The 19,740-nt window shown below is 48.7% G+C and overlaps 1 protein-coding gene across 8 annotated transcripts in view; it reads right to left on the reverse strand.

The window, feature by feature from the left end:
• EVA1A (eva-1 homolog A, regulator of programmed cell death) overlaps window positions 1-19,740 on the reverse strand; it is a 147,119-nt gene that overhangs the window by 31,283 nt on the left and 96,096 nt on the right. Inside the window, exon 1 of one of the 8 annotated variants that reach the window (XM_085542336.1) lies at window positions 18,636-19,050. The exons of 4 other annotated variants lie outside the window; for them this stretch is intronic. The gene's annotated coding sequence lies outside the window, so the exon portion shown is untranslated. Of the gene's footprint in view, window positions 1-18,635; window positions 19,051-19,740 lie in introns of those variants that run through there. 3 more of the 8 variants (XM_015859943.3, XM_085542337.1, XM_085542338.1) reach the window with 3 other exon arrangements.

Here is a 19,740-nt window from a genome sequence, read left to right on the forward strand (position 1 = left end):
GGTCAGGGCAGGAATTGAGCTGGGTGGAAAAGATTCAGAGTGCAGTTATCAGTAATTGGTTTTCACAGAGGAAGGACACGCTGAGTGGGGTTTTGCAGAGGTCAGTCGTAGCTCAAGCCCTTGTGAACGTACTTTCATTCTCCTGGACACGGAGCACCTGGATGGTGACCAGGATGCTTGAATGTAAAAATACATTTATTACATTTGCAGATGATACCAAGTGAGGAAGAAGTGAAATAAAGGGAGAGGGAGAGAATCCCACATGCTCTTGACAGGTTGTAGATACAGACCAGTCCAAGCAGGGACAATTCACTGGCCAAATACAGGATGAAGAACAGCTGTCCACTCAGCAGTACTGCAGGTCACAAGGGTGAAAATCCACCACTCATGTCAAGAAGCTGATGGACGTCAGACCAGAGGATTTAAACCCCTTCCTTCTGCTCAGCACTAGTAAGGTCTCAGCTAAAGTACTGCGCCTGGTCTGGTATCTCATAAGCATGTGGAACAGGGACCTTGGGGAAATAATCCATAAGAGGTAAAGAACAGCTTAGGCCGTGTTGGTGCTCTCACTACAAACAGCAGAAGACCAAGAAGGAATGTGGTAAACTTGAAAGAATGCTTTAAAGCCATAAAAGTTGCTGGATAGAAAGGAGTGTTATATATGCTTACATGGACACATGAGAAGCAACAAGCTAAGGGAAAACACAGCACGAAAACTTAGATTAGTCACAAAGGCAAACACTTCCAATGGGAAGGAAAGCATGTAAGTATGTGGTAAGATGAGTCTCTTGACAGAGAATACTTCAGTGTCTGTCCTGTTTGCTGACACGACTTTGAGCTTCTGAAAGGAACCTACAGTTGTATGACTCAGAGTGCAGAGGAATCTCTCCACGTGAATGAGACAATCCTGACAAAGCCAGACTGTGCTGGCAGCTTTACATTGCCTGCCTGCCACAGACACATCAGTGTGATGCATCACTATCAGCTTCCCAGTCACCTTCTCCACATCTCCAGGGCTTTCTGGGCTCAATCCAGTCTACTCCACTGCCAACTGTCTGCTCAGCCATCAGATTCCCTTGTCTAAATATGATGACCCAACTTTGATCACCTCTTCTCCCATTCAGCAGCAACAGACCTACACTGTCCACCAAGGCACGATGCTTCCAGCTGAACGGAGCTCACACTCGAACACTTTTTCACTTCCTAAGAATGGCAGAAAAATATATAAATTAGGGAGACAGATGGAAATCTCAGGTCTGCACAGAGTTGACTAATTAAAAAGATGAACTTCTAGATGGTCTGTGCAGGTCAGCTGCACTAACCAAAGACTCAGTGATCAAAGGACGGGAGGAGAGTATTTGGGTTGTTAAGGCCTTACAGACATGGCAGATGTGCACACAAAGCTCAGACCACGTCGATCTCTTTCGCACTTCCTCACGCAGAACAGCAATCCCACCAAAGAGAATGTCCCCAGACAACAGCTGGCCAAATAATACAGAACAAGACCAGAAGCACTGCAAGAACAAATGGTACAAATGGGAACTCGGGGGTGCAGACGCTCAGAGTGCTGTGGGAAATGCATTCCTCTATGTCAGACACACATCAGCAGCTCAGACCGTCCCTAAACACAACGAACACAAAGCAACAAGAATGGTCTCTGCCTTCTCACAAGTCCCGTCCCACTCTGATCCGGAACTGATTGCTTCTAGTCGGCATCCCTCACTTGTGAGACAGTTACACTGTTTGCTTACTACTTCCAGAGGAGCATTCAAGGCCAACACAAAGATTAAGAGTGACAGTGAGCAGGACCTGGAAGCGGCTCTCGTGAACAGGTCTGGCTTTTCCCATCACAACAAGCACAGCAGGACAAAAGGAGTAAAACCACATCCATGTGCCCTTGGACTTCAGAAAGAACCAAACCTTGATCCAACTTCTGTCAGGGTTACAGGCAGCAGGGATCTCCATAGCACAGGTCAAGCTGCAGTAAGCACCGCCGTGTCATGCTCTCGGGACAGTCTCGCTCCTCCAGCCCTTACTGCAGCCTTCTATGGTCGCTTTGCTTTTCTCTCTGCACTCTTTCATGGTCCCTCAGAGTTTCAATCAAAATTAAATTCCCTGCTTCTCATTCCCCCTCTGCATTCCAGGAAGTAAAACAAGGCCAGGCTGAGCTGGCTGCCATAAAAAGCCCTTCATAGTTAAAGCAATGCTTCCCAATAAAACTGAAGCAGCCTGGCTGCGCTGCCTGGGCTTCACTTCTCTGTTTTAGGGCACATCTGTGGAGATACAGCAGTCACAAACGAGTAACATGAATAATAAGGAACCACTCTTCATAACTGAGCAACTCCAGCCTTGCCAAAATAGCAGCCGATACACCCACTGATGCTCCTGCACACTTCAGATGTGCTGATCTCTGCAGCCCCTTCCCCACGCAGCTGCTAACAGAAACCGCCCCAGGTTTGGCTTTTCTCTTAGTTGACTTGTTTATTGCCACTTGTTTAAAGCTCTTTTCAGACCTGATTTATGAAGTGCCTCTAAGGAAGCACACACATACACACATAAAAACACACAGAGCTGTGGTTCCAGTCGTACGGGAAAAGCAGCAGTAAGAATTCTCACTGCATAATAAACAGTACCTGAGCAAATCCTTGTCTCTGTCTGCAGAGGCTTGCGGCCAGATCTGTGGGGAGAAAAACAACTGCCCTGCTGTGGGAGCCTTATTTGAGCTGTGAGCTTTTTACTGTTCCGCTTTGGAAAAGTTCTCTTAAACACACACACCACTCACATGCACACACACAGAGGCAATGTAGCAGCCCTTGGTGAGTCCAAACTGCTCCCCCTGCCATCCCTACACGTCCCATGAGCCCCAGCTTTAAGCCTTTACAAGCATCTTTTCCCAGCATCAAAGATGAAGGCTGTTTACTTTTCATTTTACAGGGTAGAAGTACATTACGCTTCATTCTATCTTTAGTTAACGCGGGCGTTGCATCCCCTGTCCCAGAGCAGCACTCATCACCCAAGATGCTCTCGCAGCTATTTGTGGAGCAGAGGCTCTTGCATCACTTTTGTAAACTCGATGTGCAAGTCTCCGGGAAGCAAAACAGGGCATCTGCCAAAGAACAGAGGCTGTTTCTTGCAGCCTGCAAGCTACAACTTGTAAGTGAAGCATGTCAAGCCCCCAGTAATGCTCCATGGTACAGCCCAACCCAACGGAGGTGCTGTGCTCAGAGTTAAGGGGATCAGCAGCCCCTGCCTGGCTGAGCACAGCTTTGGATCTGTGCAGTCCATGCTCTCAGCTTTATCCTGGCTCCTGCTCTCCTCCCCAGGCCCGTGGAAGTGCAGATATTTTTAGCTGCTTGCCATGAGCGAAGGAATGTCTTTTCCTGTTACCTCATTCACAGGGGCGGCTCTGCCAAGACAAACAGGTCCAAAGCATGAAACAACCACCCCAGCCAGGGCAGAGAGCTCCCATCACATCACTGCCTGCGCTCAAAGCACAACTACCTGCAGTCATTAGTGTTTGTGGTGCGTGAAATGACATTCCTGACTCCCGCACCTGGCCACACAGACAGGAGGGAGGGGGGGAATTTCAGCTCCTTCCTGCCCTTACACAGCTGAACAGCTCTGAATGTGAGTGAGGGTTCCTAAAGCAGCCCTGACAGATCCAGGACAGCACAGGGTCACCAGGAGGGGCTCCCCAAACTGCAGCCTCTGCAGGAACACCTGCCAAAAGGGAACTCAGTGGCCAACAGCAGCTCAGCTTCTTGCCTGGGGAAATCTGCTCTGCCCAGTCCCACTGTGCTCATCACACACTCGCACAACAAAAGCAAGTTCACCGAACAGACTGAGCCTTACTCACATCATTCACCACTGGAAAACACACATTCAGCGCAAGTGCCTGATCCATAGGGAAACAGTATGGCAACCAGCTCAGAAAGGGAAAATACAAAGCCCAGTGAATCCATCTTGAACATACACTCACAATGATCAAGTAAGATCAGAGCTCACTCTCCGTGGGCTGCTGCAGCATGAGCACATCCTTGCTTTTATTACAGAATCACAGAATTATCAAGGTTGGAAAAGACCTACAAGATCATCTAGTCCAACCATTCCCAATACTTCCTGGCTAAATCATATCCCTCAGCACCGCATCCAAACGTTTCTTGAACACTCCCATGGTCGGTGACTCCACCACCTCCCTGGGCAGTGCATTCCATGGAATATTAAAGGGAACTGTAATACAGGTAATGCTGCACACAGAGACAAGGCCATGGACATCCCCTCCAGGAGATCTGTGCCCATTGTGCTGCGCACCCTGAACAGCATTTATCATTCTCTCAGCAGCAACAAGCTCAATATCAGCAACAAAAGGACTTGATCACTTCCCAGGGTGCTCTTGTCTGCAAAATCCTCTTTATAAAAGACACGTGTGAACGTGACAGCTTCAGCCAGCTACAGAGAGCCCTGGTAAAGGCAGGAGTGAGAGTTCCCTAACATAGAGTTGGCAAGAAATAACAGGGAGATCCAAACAATGAACAAAGTCAATCACTTCAACACGACAGGCTGGATTTTAGACAGATTTCAGGCCACGGTCATAGAAATCAAAGATCATCATCTCCAGAAATCCCAAAGGGAAATAAAACCTTGCCTTCCTCCAGAAAGTGAAGTTATAAGCCAAAGTGAAGCGAACTGAGAGTGAGGAAGGGAACGGTCCCTATTCAGAGAGGCACACTGCAATAATCAAGTGCCGAGGATGTAATTTAAAGCAGAGATCCAATTCTACAAAGCAGGGCAAATGGAGAAGTAATAGTAAAGGAATGCTATGAGCAACAGGAAAGCGCAGGCAGTGATGGAGCTCACTGAGCACTGCGCAGCCTATACAGCACTGCCTGCACCTGAGAGGGGCTTTCACACTGCACAGACCCCCCTCAGACCATGTGCATTTTCCTTCTCTTCTAATTAGCAGATATCCAAATCCAGCATCTAATGAAAGCTTGAAGTATCTCTAACGGGAAAAAGAAAGATGTCAGGCTAATTTCCTAAGCTGAGAAGAAACAATGAGAAGTCTGGCAGGTCAGAGATTTACTATGACCTTTTCCTGCTCAAGACCTGGGGTAAGGAGAGTCTCTGTCTCCTGTTAGAGAACAAATCCTACGTGCTGTAGGCACAATCAGGGCTGTTTTTCCCTTCAGCACTAGCAGGCAGCACAGCAGCTTTGCAGAGAGGATGTGGCAGAGCGCTGCAAGGAGCAACCAATGCAGACAGAGCAGCACATCTTCATTCCCAGTGGAAGAAAACAGCAAAGGCAGCTTTTAGGCTATGGAGGTTTGTGCTGAGGATTCAATGCTGTCCCCTCCCCTTGCACCCCACTCGGCGCCCACCTTCACATCATTTCCAGCCACATCCTCAAAACTATACGTACAAGTGGTGACGAGCCTGAAACATGCACCAGCACTGAGAGCTCAGGCTGTCCACACTCACTGGCAGCCAGAATTTCTCTGCAGTTCCTGAACACCTCCATGGATTGATGCCACCACCTCCCTGGGCAGCTGTGCCAATGCCTCGTCACTCTCAGAAGAATTTTCCCCTAATATCTAACCTGTGTTCTGCTGGGGAACATGGTCCAAGTGTCTTCTCACTCTCCCCAGGGGATTATTGTAAGTACCAACCCCTGCGCATCACCCCCTGCCATACCACCAGGGGAACGTGTCAACGCTCTCAAAGGAAATTGCTTGGCGAGCCTCTGCAGACAGAAACCCCAGCTACAAATCTTCACGCCAGAGGAAGGGCTGGAGGCACGCTGAACACAGATGTGCAACCAAAATCATTTCCAGTGAAGCAAAAGTGTGGTGAGGTGGGAACTGCCCCGCAGAGCTCCTGCCTAAATACATCATTATCAGCTGCTGGGCTGCCTCTGGGAAGAGCTGCTTCTGCAGCGCTCAGCACTCACTGCTTATCACTGCTTATCACTGCTTATCACTGCTTATCACTGCTCATCACTGCTCATCATCAGCCAGAAAAGAGAGATCCAGGGTTTCTCTTGGGGGGAGTCACCGGTAATTCAGGTACAGTAGATGGAACACGGAGTGGGAGTATGCTGACCCATAAAGCACTGCAAATACCTGCAGGTGGATCAGAAAAACCACTCCTCTCACACGATGACAAGATTCCTCTCCCTATTCCAGTATTTCCAACGCTGCCTCAATTAAACAAAGCAAACAGATTGTCTTACAGATCTTTGAAGATGCAAACATTCCACTCATGCATCCTAACCATCATTTGTTCACTTGCAAAACACACGTGCCGCAAGGCTATGTTACACATTAGGCTAAGGACACAAGATTCAAAGCCCTGATTCACTGCCCACACATGTTGGTAGTCACCCAGCCCTGATATGAGCATTCTCCTGGACCTTCTACAAAGAGCCAGTCAGGACAAGGTGCTGTTTCACAGAATCACAGAATCACAGAATTATCAAGGTTGGAAAAGATCTAGAAGATCATCTAGTCCAACCATGTTTGGAGCAACCTGCAGCATTGGAGGAGGTTTTTCATATAGGAGGTTTTTCATATTAGGAGGAAGTCTTTCCCCCAGAGGGTGGTGACGCACTGGCACAGGTTGCCCAAGGAGGCTGTGGATGCCCCATCCCTGCAGGCATTCAAGGCCAGGCTGGATGTGGCTCTGGGCAGCCTGGGCTGCTGGTTGGTGACCCTGCACACAGCAGGGGGTTGGGATGGATGAGCACTGTGGGTGTTTGCAACCCAGGCCATTCTATGATTCTATGATAACCGCACCTATACGCTTCTTCCCAGAAACCAAGGAGGAAGGAAGACTCCAGAAAGTGTCCTTCTCCCCCAGAATGGCTGCACAGCAATCCCACCATCTGCCCGCTATCTCATGCAGGAGGAGATCTCCTCGAGTCATCACAGCATTCTGAACAGAGTGTGTGACTGACAGGGGAACAGAAGCATCTTCACAGAAACAGAAAGCACTCCTGGACAAACCTCTTCTTTCATACAATCAAATAATTGCTCAGGTTGGAAAAAACCTTCAAGATCATCGAGTCCAACCCCAACCCAACCATCCTACCCTAACTAACAGCCCTCCGCTCAATCACGGCCCTGAGCACCACATCCAAAGGGTTGTTAAACACATCAGGGATGGGGACTCAACCACCTCCCTGGGCAGCCCATCCCAGTGCTGAACAGCCCTTTCAGTAGGAAACGCACATGATAAACGCATGTTTTTCAGTAGGAACGCACAAGATAACTACAGCACTGGCAGCTGTGTTCTCTACTGTCTCTTGGTGCAGGGCAAAAACAATTCCTCACAGACGTGAAAATGTCTGGAGCGTGTGCTGGAGGACGCATGAAACCCAAGAGATGTGAGTTGGGAGGATGCATTTAATGCAGCACCATCTGCCACAGCGCCCAAGCAAATCAGTCTCCAAAACACTTCTCCTCACCTCACATTGCTTCACTGTCTGGTGTCACAGAACCCTATCTGACTGCAGCACCCACCCATGCTGCCAGTCTATGGCAGCCCAGGGACCTGGATATGTGTCACCAACAGGGTAAATCCCTACATAACCCTACTGACTCACTGTGGTTTAATCCAGCAGGCAGCTCAGCATCACCCACCCATTTGCTTTCTCCCCCCCCTCACTGGGATGGGGAAGCAGAGATGGGGGATCCCTCTGGCCAGTTTGGGTCAGCTGTCCTGCTTCTGTTCCCTCCTCGTGCATCCATAGCCCCTTGTTGGCAGGACAGTATGAGAAGTTGAAATATCCTTGTCTCTGTTGTAGCACTACTAAGCAACAACTAACATCAGTGTGTTATCTACATTATTCTTATCCTAGACCCAAAACACAGCACCATACCAGCTACTAGGAAGAAGTCTCATCCTATCACTACTTACATGGGAGAAGCAGCCGACCCCCTACTTGCCACAGCCTCCCTTCAGGTAGTTGTAGAGCTGTAAGGTCTCCCCTGAGCCTCCTGTTCACCACTCTGAACAATCCCAGCTCCATCAGCCGCTCCTCATAAGGTTTGTTCTCCAGACCCTCACAGCTTCGTTGCCCTTCTCTGGATACCTGCCTATAAAATGCTGTCACTGCAATCATCCTATTTGCTTCTCATCCATCTGCAGGAAATCTTCCAATACTAAAAGTTACTCATTCCAGAAACAATCAATTATCTACGAGGAAAAGGAGAAGAGGCAGCTTCTTTAATCTCCTAATAAAGAAGCAGAGGAAATTGCATCATGCCCAGATGGGAGACTGATGTTGGCTTGCCAGACAGATAGACAGATCAGAGTGTTGGCATTAATGGCATCTCTTTCACAGAGACAGATGGAGCAGCCAAAACAAATGCCTGCATGCAACTCCCTCTTGGCCATCCCAGAACCTTGGCTCAGTTTTTATGTCTCATTACCATTTCTCACATAAAGAGAACCAAACCCTTGGCTTAATCATTCTCACACATGGAGAGGAGTGAACCTTTCTACCCAGGCACATTTCTCATGTGGTTCTCACACAAAATGAGAAGGCAAAGTTAGAATTCCTTTTCCCCAGGCATCAAACTCACCAACTCCGCTAAAGACCAAGCTGGAAAACTGCCTTCATTTTAAAGGCAATGTTAAGGAAGGAAATAAGAAACAGCTTTTTGCCTTCCTCCTTAGTTTTCCTTCCTTCCTTAGTGCTGCCATCTATCTTTGTGGGGGTTTGGGGTTGGTATTTTTCTTTGGTGATCCACTATCTCAATAGTTCATTTTCTGGTCCCATTTCACAAGACAGAGGTATTTGTTTTCATGTAACAAATATGGTTTAGTCTAAAGTGGGCAGATGTTCATCACAAGAACATTCCCTACGCATCTGAAATCCCTCTTCACCAAGGCTGCTCCTGTGTGAATTAAGTGCCTTTAAAAACCTGAAGTAAGCTCTCCAGACACCAACACATAACCATTACGTAGGGAAGAACGATATCCCCTTTCCCTCTCGTTATGCCCCTTATCATTTCCACTTTGCCAAAGTGGAATAAGTGCTGCCAAATCAGAGCAGCACTATTTTAGACTTGGGATCCGTTTTAGACCTGGACCAGGGAGCAGGTGAGGTAAATGGGCCCTGGATGCTGGGATTAAGTTATCATCTGGTGCAGGGCTTTTCTATGCATCAGCACTCCCGGGGATTTGAAGCACAGACCCCAGAGTGCCACTAAGCTTAACCCAGCTGCAGTAACTCACCAAAAGAAAAAGAAAGAGGCAAGGAAGAACAGAAACTAACCGGAAGCCACTTTCATGGCTCGCTAAACGAAGGCAGATGATCTGCCAGTGCCTGAGACCAAGCGCACATCCAGTGTACTGCAAAGCAACTGAGAAGCAGTATTACTCGTCTGGGCCCACCAAAGGCTGATACACCATCTGCTTTTGCTCCATCACATCCTAGCAGCAGTTTCACGCTTACTAGGGAGAATCCCCTGCACAGATGGCAGGAGTGCTGCTGCTGCTCGTCCTGCTGATAGATCTGGTCAAAGGGAGCAGTTCCTCACCTTGCCTACATTGGCCACTCCTACGGACCTGCTGGAAGGACGGATGTGAAATCACATCCACGTGTAGATCTAACTCTGGAGAAGGAGAAAGGCCATTAGCAGCAATGACCCAGGGCTCCAAACTTCTGCAAGGCCCTCACCACCAACATCAGCCTGAATGACTTGCCAAGTCTGAGGTAAACACAAAGGGATGCAGCAGGGAGAAAACCATTTTAAATCAGAGGCAGGAATTATTAGCCAAGAGAAAAAGCTCCCTCTCCACTGGGACACGTGATGGTAAGCACAGAAGACACAAATCACCTGAAGTGCCTGGACAGCCCCTCGCTCTGCATCCCACTGAGCACAGCCAGATCCCTCTGCTCCCTCCAGCAGGAGACTCTGCAGCTTTCCTGCTCTGAAGTCTGCTTACATTACTTGCTCCCTTTGCTGGCATTGGCAGCTTGCTCCAGCCTTAGCTTGAGCTTATTTTTTCTTGGATATACTTAATCTCTCTTATTTTTATCCCATCTGTGAGAAACAGCGGCTGCAGCACAAACAGATCTGCTTAGCAATGCTGCCAGCCATGCCGATCCCATCACCTCCTGGCTGGCTGCTGCAATGTCTGCTGTTTATCTGGTGCTGCTCTCGTGCACTCACACGTCCTACCAGCAGCACAGCATCTATTTCTCTAAAAGGCTGCTTCAAAGTGAATTAACCACGACCCACACAGACTGCACTGCTGAGCGTGGACTTCCAGACCTCACTTTCTCCATGGAAAGCTTTAAATAGGTTTAGACTGAAAAACTTACTGAGGGCTCCCACACGTTCTAGGCAGGGCCGTGAAGGCTTACAAGTGCTGGGAGGGTTTCCAGGAGACAGAGGAGATGAGGCTGCTCCCCTCCTGCCACCCCAGACAGCACTTGGTTGGGATTAAGCCTGTTGTGTTTGGAGACACAAATTATCACGAGGAGATCTGCAAAGCCACCGCAAGGAACTGCTTGTAAACTACCATGTGTCTGTAAGTGCAAACACTTGGAAACTCATTCCCATCATCTGGAAATACGTGAGTCAGTGACCAGGATAAACATAAAACTGCAGCATTTACAGGAAGGCAGGAAGATACAGGGAGATACAGGGAGATACCATCTTTCTTTTTAAATCAATATTTTTAACCAAAACTTCCTGAAGGATTTTTTTAACTTATTTTTCCAGTAGCTGCTTTAGTACTTGATAGCTGCTTCCACTCTGCCCACTTCAAAATGAAGGAGCAGGACATGAGGCAGTCCTCCTGTAAGCCTGAACCCACGGGACAAAGGAACCTGCCCCACAGGGCACTACAGGGGGTGCCCTCCTCTACGTCTGAATGTTATCCAGACATCATGAATCTGGTGCTTCCCTCCCCTACCTCCCCTCAGATCCCTGCTAGCAGCACAACACCATCCTTAATGCTGAATTCGTGCTAAAGAAACAGAGTACACAGAGTTCCTTGGGAGGGAGAGAGAGTGACTGCATTTTGAATTCTCCTAGAAGAATGTAGAAGTGTTTCTTTGGGGTTTTTTTTTGGAGTTAATGTCTTTTCCAGAGAGATCCTCTTGTATTTCCTGCCCAGCATTTGCCTGTTGCTTTCTGAAATGCAGGAGATAAAGGAGATTCCTCTATTGAGAGCAGTGAAGATGCAGCCCAGAAGTAAAACGCAGAGCATAAAAGATTTGGAATGCTCGTTTTCCTGAGGATTTCACTTAACCAAATTAGCACCAAACTGGAGGTCATTTCTAAGCACTCAGTGCCCATTGCCTGGAAACTACTCTGTAAATGTGCACAAAATCTGGTTGATGAAAGCCTTGAGATGTAGAACCTTGGAATAGCTGAACTCTCACTGAGGAGAAACAAAACCACTGTTTCTCTTTGTAACTTTGCTCCCATTCTAGGAGCAGCATCCAGGCACACCTCACAGGTATTTTATTTCTCACTGTTCTCGTGCCAAGGATGCCATTTAAACTCTTTGGAAGGAGCTCTACAGCTCCTCCATGCTGTCTGTGCTCCAACATTTTACAGACATCATTTAAATAAATGCACGCTAGAATTTTTCTACAAGCCTTCCCAGCACACAGCAGCTGTAATGAGCCTACATGCAGAAACACAGCATCCAAGAAAGCTAAAGTGAAATCAAATAGAAGAATCTGGTATTGCCCTACAGTCCTGCCCCTGCAGGGTGATACGAGAAATCAAGGAAATTATCAGGGATGGGGCATCCACAGCCTCCTTGGGCAACCTGTGCCAGTGCGTCACCACCCTCTGGGGGAAATCTCTGCTCAAAGGCAGCATCCCAAGCTCAGAAATGCAGTGAAAGAAGGACAGAGATGATGTGGTTCTTCATCCACCCACCTTGCAACTATAATTACCCAGAAACAAAATGTATGCAAACGCAGAAGATAAGCAAGACTAAACCACAACACAAGCAAGCTGCATCCATCCATTAACAAAGCAAGAAGAAATACTGATGCAGTCAGAAGTTTTTTTTCTGAGCCCCGGTTTGAAATCTGCTTTTTCTTCCAGGGTCAACACAACCTCTGGTTTCAGTTTCCAATATACTTGGAGAATATCTGGAGAATTGAGGTGCTGTGAGGTCTCACTCCGACATAGTGCTTTTTTTCAAGCAATGTGTACAACAGAGAGTTTGGGGGGTTCTTTCCAACCTTCCCTCATTACTAACTCACAACAGGCTCACAGAGCTTTTTGTTTTTTGAGATTGTTGCAAACAAGAATGAATTAAACCTCTGACAGATGGATTTAAGACAGCACTCTCATTCTGCCATTGGGAAAGAAGCAATTCCTACCATTGTGAATGGGATGGTTCAGTCTGGAGAAGAGATGGCTCAGAGGAGACCAGATTGCTCTCTACAGCTCCCTGGAAGAAGGCTGTGGTGAGGCAGAGGCAGCCTTTCACACCATTCACTTTTGCTTTAAGGATAATTATACAGTCAAGTGAGGGTAAATGCAGAAGAGTACCTAAGAATTGACCTTACCTCTCCTTTGCAACTGCTGTTATGTCACAGAACAGAAACAGCAAGCAGTTTACAAGCACACCAGGTCAGGGCAAGCGGGTGCACAGTCTTTACCATTGTTGCAATGCCAGGGAATGAACAAATTCGCCCTGTGGGTTGAAGCTGAAGGAATGAAATTCTTGAGCCCTGCCTAAAATCACATGGGTCTGCTTGGTTGTCTGATGTTGTTCCATGGAGATTCACAAACTCTTCTCTGCCTTGTTGTTTTGCTCTGTGATGCTTGGCAGTGAGCTGCACAGTGAAAGCTGTGCAGGGAACAAACTAGACCCTGGATTGCAGGCAATCTCCTGCCTCACAGCAGCAACTCGTAAGAACAGAACAGCCAATATCTGGACAGAATCAGGGAGTATTTAGTGCTGCTAGAAAATGAACTGACACTACATGGCATGATTGCCATGCAACCCCCTTCCTAATGTGCAGAACTTCTCTTAGTAGTAACACACACAGTGCCTTGCATACCTTTTTCAGCAAGTACTGATTAAAGCCAACAAAGCTTTACCTGCCTTGTAGCCTCCCCTTTGCACTGGCAAAAACAAGCTATGGAAAGTTAACTTCAGTTCACCTACAACCAATATCACTGTGGAGCTGTAGGCATCCTGCCCAGCAGCACAACCCAGAGCTCCTACCTGAAATGTTCCTGGATCTAATGCGGTCAAAAGGAGAGCGCCGAATTTCTCAGGCATGACTCAGAACCCGTAAGCACACACGGACTGTCCTGGGAGACGAGGTGTCTGTGCAGGGCAATTAGGTGTTCCCACATGCCAAGTGAGAAAGTGCTGAGAGCCAGCCAGCTGGCAGGGATACCTGTCAATGGGCCTCCGGCTGCGCCCTCACAAATGGGTTGGCACAGCAGAGAGGCCTGGCCTGGGTTTCAGCTGGAAGCTCTCACTGACGGTGCCATGAGCTGTTGGCTGCCTGACACAGCCTCCACCTGAAGGAGAGGCGATGCAGAACCTGGCAGGGAGGTGCAGTCAGAGGTGGAAGCTGGTCTGACTGCTGCACCGTGTGCTCTGTGCCCTCCAGGGAGGGTTTCTGCTGCTGCTGTGTCACTGCATGCAATGCAGCTGTACAGCTGCTGGTCAGGAAGTCAGCAAACCTGGCAGGTCTGCCCTGCTGGGGTTTCTTCAAGTGAGCAAAGAGGAGGGAATTCCTAAGGCAGCACTTGTTTGCATTTAAAACTATAAAATTCAATAGCAAAAGCTATTTAGCCCCAAATCTCATACGCAGAGCTTCCATTCAGGCCATCTGTAGCAGGTTTTGGACAGAGAAGAGAGGTGACAACCATTTGGATGCAAAACTGGAGAGGACAGGGAACCTTCCTGGCACTGCCATTCGAGCCTCCTTAGCTGGCTGAGGAGCACTCCTCACCTCTGAACTGCAGCAAACATGTCCAGACTTAAGAATGGGGGAAAAAAGGCAGCAAGTAGACTGGAATGACTGCCTGCCTTCAGCTCCTGCTTGCAGAAGAGAGAGAAGGGAGCTTCCCTGCTTCTGGTCACATCTTTGTCCTTTCCTTATTGTACATCTGGTGCCTGGCACAACACACATGATGCCATTCATTCCACTCTCAGAGCTTTCTGTTCTTACTCTACAAAGCACTGAACTCCATACCTGCTAAATATATGAACCTCAATGTAACCATTGAACGAAGGGGAAGAAAAGATATGAGAAACGTAAGCTTAGAGTCTGCCAACTATTCCAAAACTGGATTGCTGCATATAGTAAATAGAAACAACAGAACAGGAGTCGGGAATTTCAGTCTTTCGTGGGCATGGATGTAGTAAATCAGCTCTGCAGTTCAACGCAGCCAAAGTACAGTGTAAAGTAACATGTCTGAGGGAAAGGACTGAACTCAAAAGCACATATTCAAATGTGACATTCGTGCACTATACTAGCCAGGACAAGCAGGCTGATTTCATTAAAGAAATAGAAATCTCTGCAGAACATACAGTCCATGTATGCATTCTAAAGAAGGTAAAAAGCAACTGGAATCCGAGCATAATTTTCATCATTTTAGAGGATTCAGAGGGGAATCTGAGCGGCTATTAAAATAAAAGGAGCACAAGGTGTATGTTATTAATCTAAAACCATATCTTGCAGGTACTGTGAGAGTCAGGTGCCACTGAGGAGGAGCTACGGGCTTCACACAGCACTCTCATTATTCTTAGTACGGGAACTGAAAACCAAGAAGAAAACTCAGACTTATAGAGCATGTTCTCTGTACATTTCAGCTACAGCAATACCAAAGTATTCAAACTGTGTCCATTTCAAATGTTCTCAGCTTTCAATTGCTCCAGTCCCTGCAGAAATAACTACCACTTCAAGGAGAAGTCAAGAAGAGAGCAAAAGCGGTCTCTTCATTGCCATTGGTCAGAAAGAGCCATTTAAATAGTGTAGTCAATGTGGGGAATCCATGGCAGTGCCATAATGTTTCCTTCCCTTTGTAGGAGCGCAGAATGCTTTCTGAACTGATTGATGCAGCAACTGGCAGCTGCTGCTGGCGCAGAAGGAGATGAAGCGCACTGTGCACCTTGCAATGAAGGTGAACAGACTCTGTCCTGAAGTCCTGATCTCCAGCAGTGCTGCGGTACAGCATTGCAGACAGCCCGGGGTGCATCCAGAGTGATCTGACCCGGCACATTGCTGGGAACCCGCATGAGGAACATGGAGTCAGAGAGCCTGAGCTGGGACTCCCACCATGGCTCTGTGGAGATCACACACCTCGCAGCCAACACCTCAACGCTGACCTCCTGCAGGGTCAGGTTTGTTCTCAGTGGGGAAAGAAAACCTCTCACAGTCACCAGATTAAGCTGAACAAGAGCTAACAAGAACTGGAGAAACAACGGGAGTGGCTTCTTCATTCTGCCCCAAGAGAACAATCTGGTTTTTATTACAAAATTCCAGCCCCGAGCTTCCTCCCACAGGACTGAGCGTGGAGGCCTGGACTTGTATAAATTAACCAAAAATAACACTTCCAGGGAGGGAAGGGACGGCTGAGGGGATTGCAATGGGACGCAGCAGCCTCTCACCTCATGCTCGGCACTTCAGGCCCAGCAGAAATCAGGATTAAGGAGAAGCTCTGAGCTCGTGTGAAAGCTTTTGGTCCCCCCGGCTGGATCCCTGGGGAGCAAGTGATGCCACAGCACCAGCAGCTGGGGCAGCTACGTCAGGAGCAATTCCCAGCCACCATCCCACCCTCAGCATCAAACCATTTTAAACAGCTGTGAGCTGCACAGTGTCAAAGCTCAGACTGACAGTGATCTGCAGCCTCTGGTAGCAAACATGTTTAAAAATAGTCAACGCAAACAAGTCGCTGTTTGGGAAGGGATGGAGAGGGAAGGAGGCACACAGCTTTCTGGCTCCTGACCATCCCAGCTACACATCCTCCTTGCTATGGCAATACCCCATAAACAGAACAGCCATCAACAGCTCCCTGCAGAACAAGAGCTGTCCTCGGGTAGCAACACGGCCTTAGAATGAACAGGAGATCTGTGCAGGCGAGTTGAAGGCTCAGTAGAGCATGTAGATGTTGCCTTAATTTGTGTATCAGCACTTAGATACCACAGGAACTGGAGCTCCAACCCCAGCAGAAACTGAAGTCTTCACAGCCGGAGGCCTCTCACAATACTCCTTTCCCTGCTGCACCGAGGTGGTTTAGAAGAGAGGTTTTCCTCAAGGTAACACTTCGGTGACGTCATTTAAGACAACAGGATTAAGCTGAAACAGACAATTTATGTTGTGCAACAGGAAATATTTCCAGACAGTGCAGTCTGTTGGGCTGCAGAGCGCGTTCCCAGGGCAAGCAGCAGAACTGGAATCGCCATCCCTTGACTCATCTGTCAAAGCCCCATCAGCGCTGAAAGCACGGTGTGGAGAACGTGCCCACATAGGAAAGAGATGGGACAGGGAGCTGCTCTTCAGCATCTGCTTTTACACAGCACAAGGTTCCATGACACGTGGAGGAAGTGAGAAAGACAGAGACAGAAAGGTCCTGGTGATACTCAGCACCCTCCAGTTCCCAAATAAAAGGACTCCTGTCCACTCTCAACTGCTGTAAATCAGGAATAACTTCACTGGAATCAGTAGAGCAATATCAGCTTGAGACGAAGCAGGTTCACATTCAGACACAAAATTTAAGGGTGACATTGCATTGGTCTTACCTAAGGCAAGATCCCACTTAGCATCCACAGGTTAAGTCTTAGGATAGTTTAGAATCAGACCACGCAAAACTGCATTTGAAACAGCCATTTTCTCTTAACATCTGAACACAGGGATGGACTCCTAAAGAACTTTCGGTACTAACCACCCTCCTAGCAGTGCCTGAAGTACTGTTAGACCCCCCAGACACATTGCACACGCAATGACTCAGTTCCCGTAAGAGTTAAATTGCTGGACTCCTGCAAAAACATCAGTCTGACTCCAGTCCCTTCCCCACCTAGAAATACAAAACACAGTTCCAGGTAAGCACCATTTCTTAGGTGTGCTGGGAGTAATTCCTGCTACAAATTCTCTCCTCCCCCTCTTACACAAGATCATCAGCCTCTTCACTGTGTCTCTGCTAGTAAACTAAATGGTGCCAGAGCCCATTCCTTGGCCCCGAAGCCAACTGGCATAGCTGCCAACACACTATTAAACTTCCCTACACTCTGAAACAAGGTGATAACATCCAAACTGCCTTTCCGGAGTGTCCTGGTCTATCCCAGCTCTGAGCAGTGCACAGAAGCCACGTGGAGGGCTGTGCCCATGTGCCAGGACAGCCCACCAAGCCCAGCTCACTGGTAGAGCCCGAGGCCAACAGTGGGAAACACTGCAAGTAAAGAACATTCCTTGACAAGTCAGTAAGGAGCAGCACGGTATTCAGAATGAGCCTGGGAGATGGGCAGACTAAAAAAAGCACTACCTACAGAACTCCATTGTGAAAGAAAAAGAAAAAACAAAACCAAACCCTCCCTTACAGAAACTGTAAAATAAACTTTGAGCTTTTGCCTAGAAATCAAATCCAAACAAAGCTGCCAGCAGCGTCCCCTGGGTCCATCACTGCCGATGGCAGCAAGACAAGGAATGCCAGGGCTGGGCAGGGAGCTCCAATGTTCCCAGGCCACGGGAGGTGACGTGCATGAGCAGGAGGCTGCAGCAAGAGACTGCTGTGCTGTCATGGTTTTGTAAGTATAGGTAAATACAGATAACACGCGATGTGCTCAAGGTGTGCTCAGTGTATCCCCATCTGTACCTTCTCCCACTGCGTTCTCATCCTCAGATCAGCGCTAAACTAACATCAAACAAGGGTGACCTGAGAGAGTAGCACGAGTTTAGCAATGACTTGGAGCTAAACACATTGCACTAAGATCATTCTTCCCAAGGCCAGATCTGAGGTGCTCTTCCCCGCTCCTAATTAACTGGTACATATTATACATACAGTTGGCCCTTCCAAATGCTGCTGCGTAGCTGGAGGTGTTGGCAGCTGATGCTGCCCATGGAGACCCCGGGGTTGTGCACCACCGTCCGTCTGACGGCATATAGTGCCCTGCAAGCTCTTCTCTCCCTCTGTACTGACATGCTGGAATCTACTGCCCTGTGTCAGTGAGTTCAAGGAAGGCCTTAACCCTGAGAGCTCCAGGATCGGGCTCCAGCACATGGCCCGGGACAGAGCTGTCACTTTGTTACGCTCTGCTTGTCCGAGAAACAGTCAAAACGAGCTGGACAGAAATAGCCGATGAAGTCACAGCTGCTCCACTTTAAAGCACAAACATTTGTGCCGTTTTCTCACCAAATAAATAAATATACGTGCTTTCGGCAAGCAAATAAGGGGATGCCAGAGGAAAGAGATCGCAGGCAGGTCTGTACACACGGCAGCTGATCTGTGCCCACACTGAGAGAGTGCAATACAGATTCCAGCAAGCATCAGTTGTTTCAGGCAGCAGCCGCCGTGCCCGCACACACACACCAACCAGCCCAAAAACCCCCCAGCGAGGCACACGCGGGGCTGGAGCTTAAAGACAAACAGGCAGCAGAGCACTCGGCGCAGCCCTTCCTTCCATCCCTTCCCTACCTTCTGCACGGCCGGGATGGTTCCTCCTTCGCCTTCCCGTCCGCACAGCAGCCCGAGCCCCGCAGCCGAGTCAGCTCCGCATCCCCAGCGCTCGGCAAGGAAGTTCTTGAGCAAGAAGAGCGCAGCGGCTGTGCCTTCAACACGGAGCACAGCGGCTGTGCCTTCAACACCGAGCACAGCGGCTCTGCCTTCAACACCGAGCACAGCGGCTGTGCCTTCAAACCCGGCTGTCTGGGATCAAAATAAAAGCGCTGCTGGGAGAAGGGAGTTGTGTTACCGCTCGGCTCTGCTGGGACGGCGGAGCGGTGCGGCAGCGGCTGCTCTCAGCCCCGGAGCAGCGGCAAAGAGCGTGTATGAGTGTGTGAGTGTGTGTGAGTGTGTTTGGGAGCGGTGTCGGGGCGGGCAGCAACAGGAAATGACACAGAAACTTCGCCGAGCTCCAATCCAAACGTGGCCCTTGACATGAAAGAAGGGGGAGGCAGTTCGGGGGGTGGAGGGGAGAATTTTTCTCCCTCATTAAGTAACCTGGAAATCTGCAGACTGGAGAGGGAAAAAACAAACAAAAAGCAAACCGAAATGAAGCGGTGAGAAGTTTAATTAAAGCAGAGAGTGGAGTGGAAGGGAGCTGACATCTGAGCTCTGCTCTGGAGCAGGAGCTGTGTGATGGTGTCAGACCTGAGAGGTGCCCCATCATTGGAGGTGCCCAAGGCCGGGCTGGATGGGGCCCTGGGCAGCCTGACCACAGTAGAGGGCTGGGATTGGGCTTTAAGGTCCCTTCCAGCCCAAGTCATTGTATGATTCTATGAATTTAAAGCATCCTTCAGGCCTGACACCTTGCATGTACTGTTCCAGCATCCATCAGATGTAGCAGGCAGTGCCACAAACCCTTTCTAAGGAGTCCATTTCGCCTTCCTGGCTCGGGACCCATGCTGCTGCTGCATGGCAGTTGGGATGGATGCCAGACTCACCCCCACCACTGGTCACTGAGGCACAGGTCAGGTAGAAACACTGCTGGGAATTAGGAGGATTGCCCCTCATCCTGCTCAGACATATCTCAATAGACAGAAAGTTATGCGGACAGCTGGAATTCACGTCTAAGCCCAGA

Source organism: Coturnix japonica, chromosome 3 (assembly GCF_054131305.1).
Source record: "Coturnix japonica strain WE chromosome 3, WE-NBRP24, whole genome shotgun sequence".
NCBI lineage: Eukaryota > Metazoa > Chordata > Aves > Galliformes > Phasianidae > Coturnix > Coturnix japonica.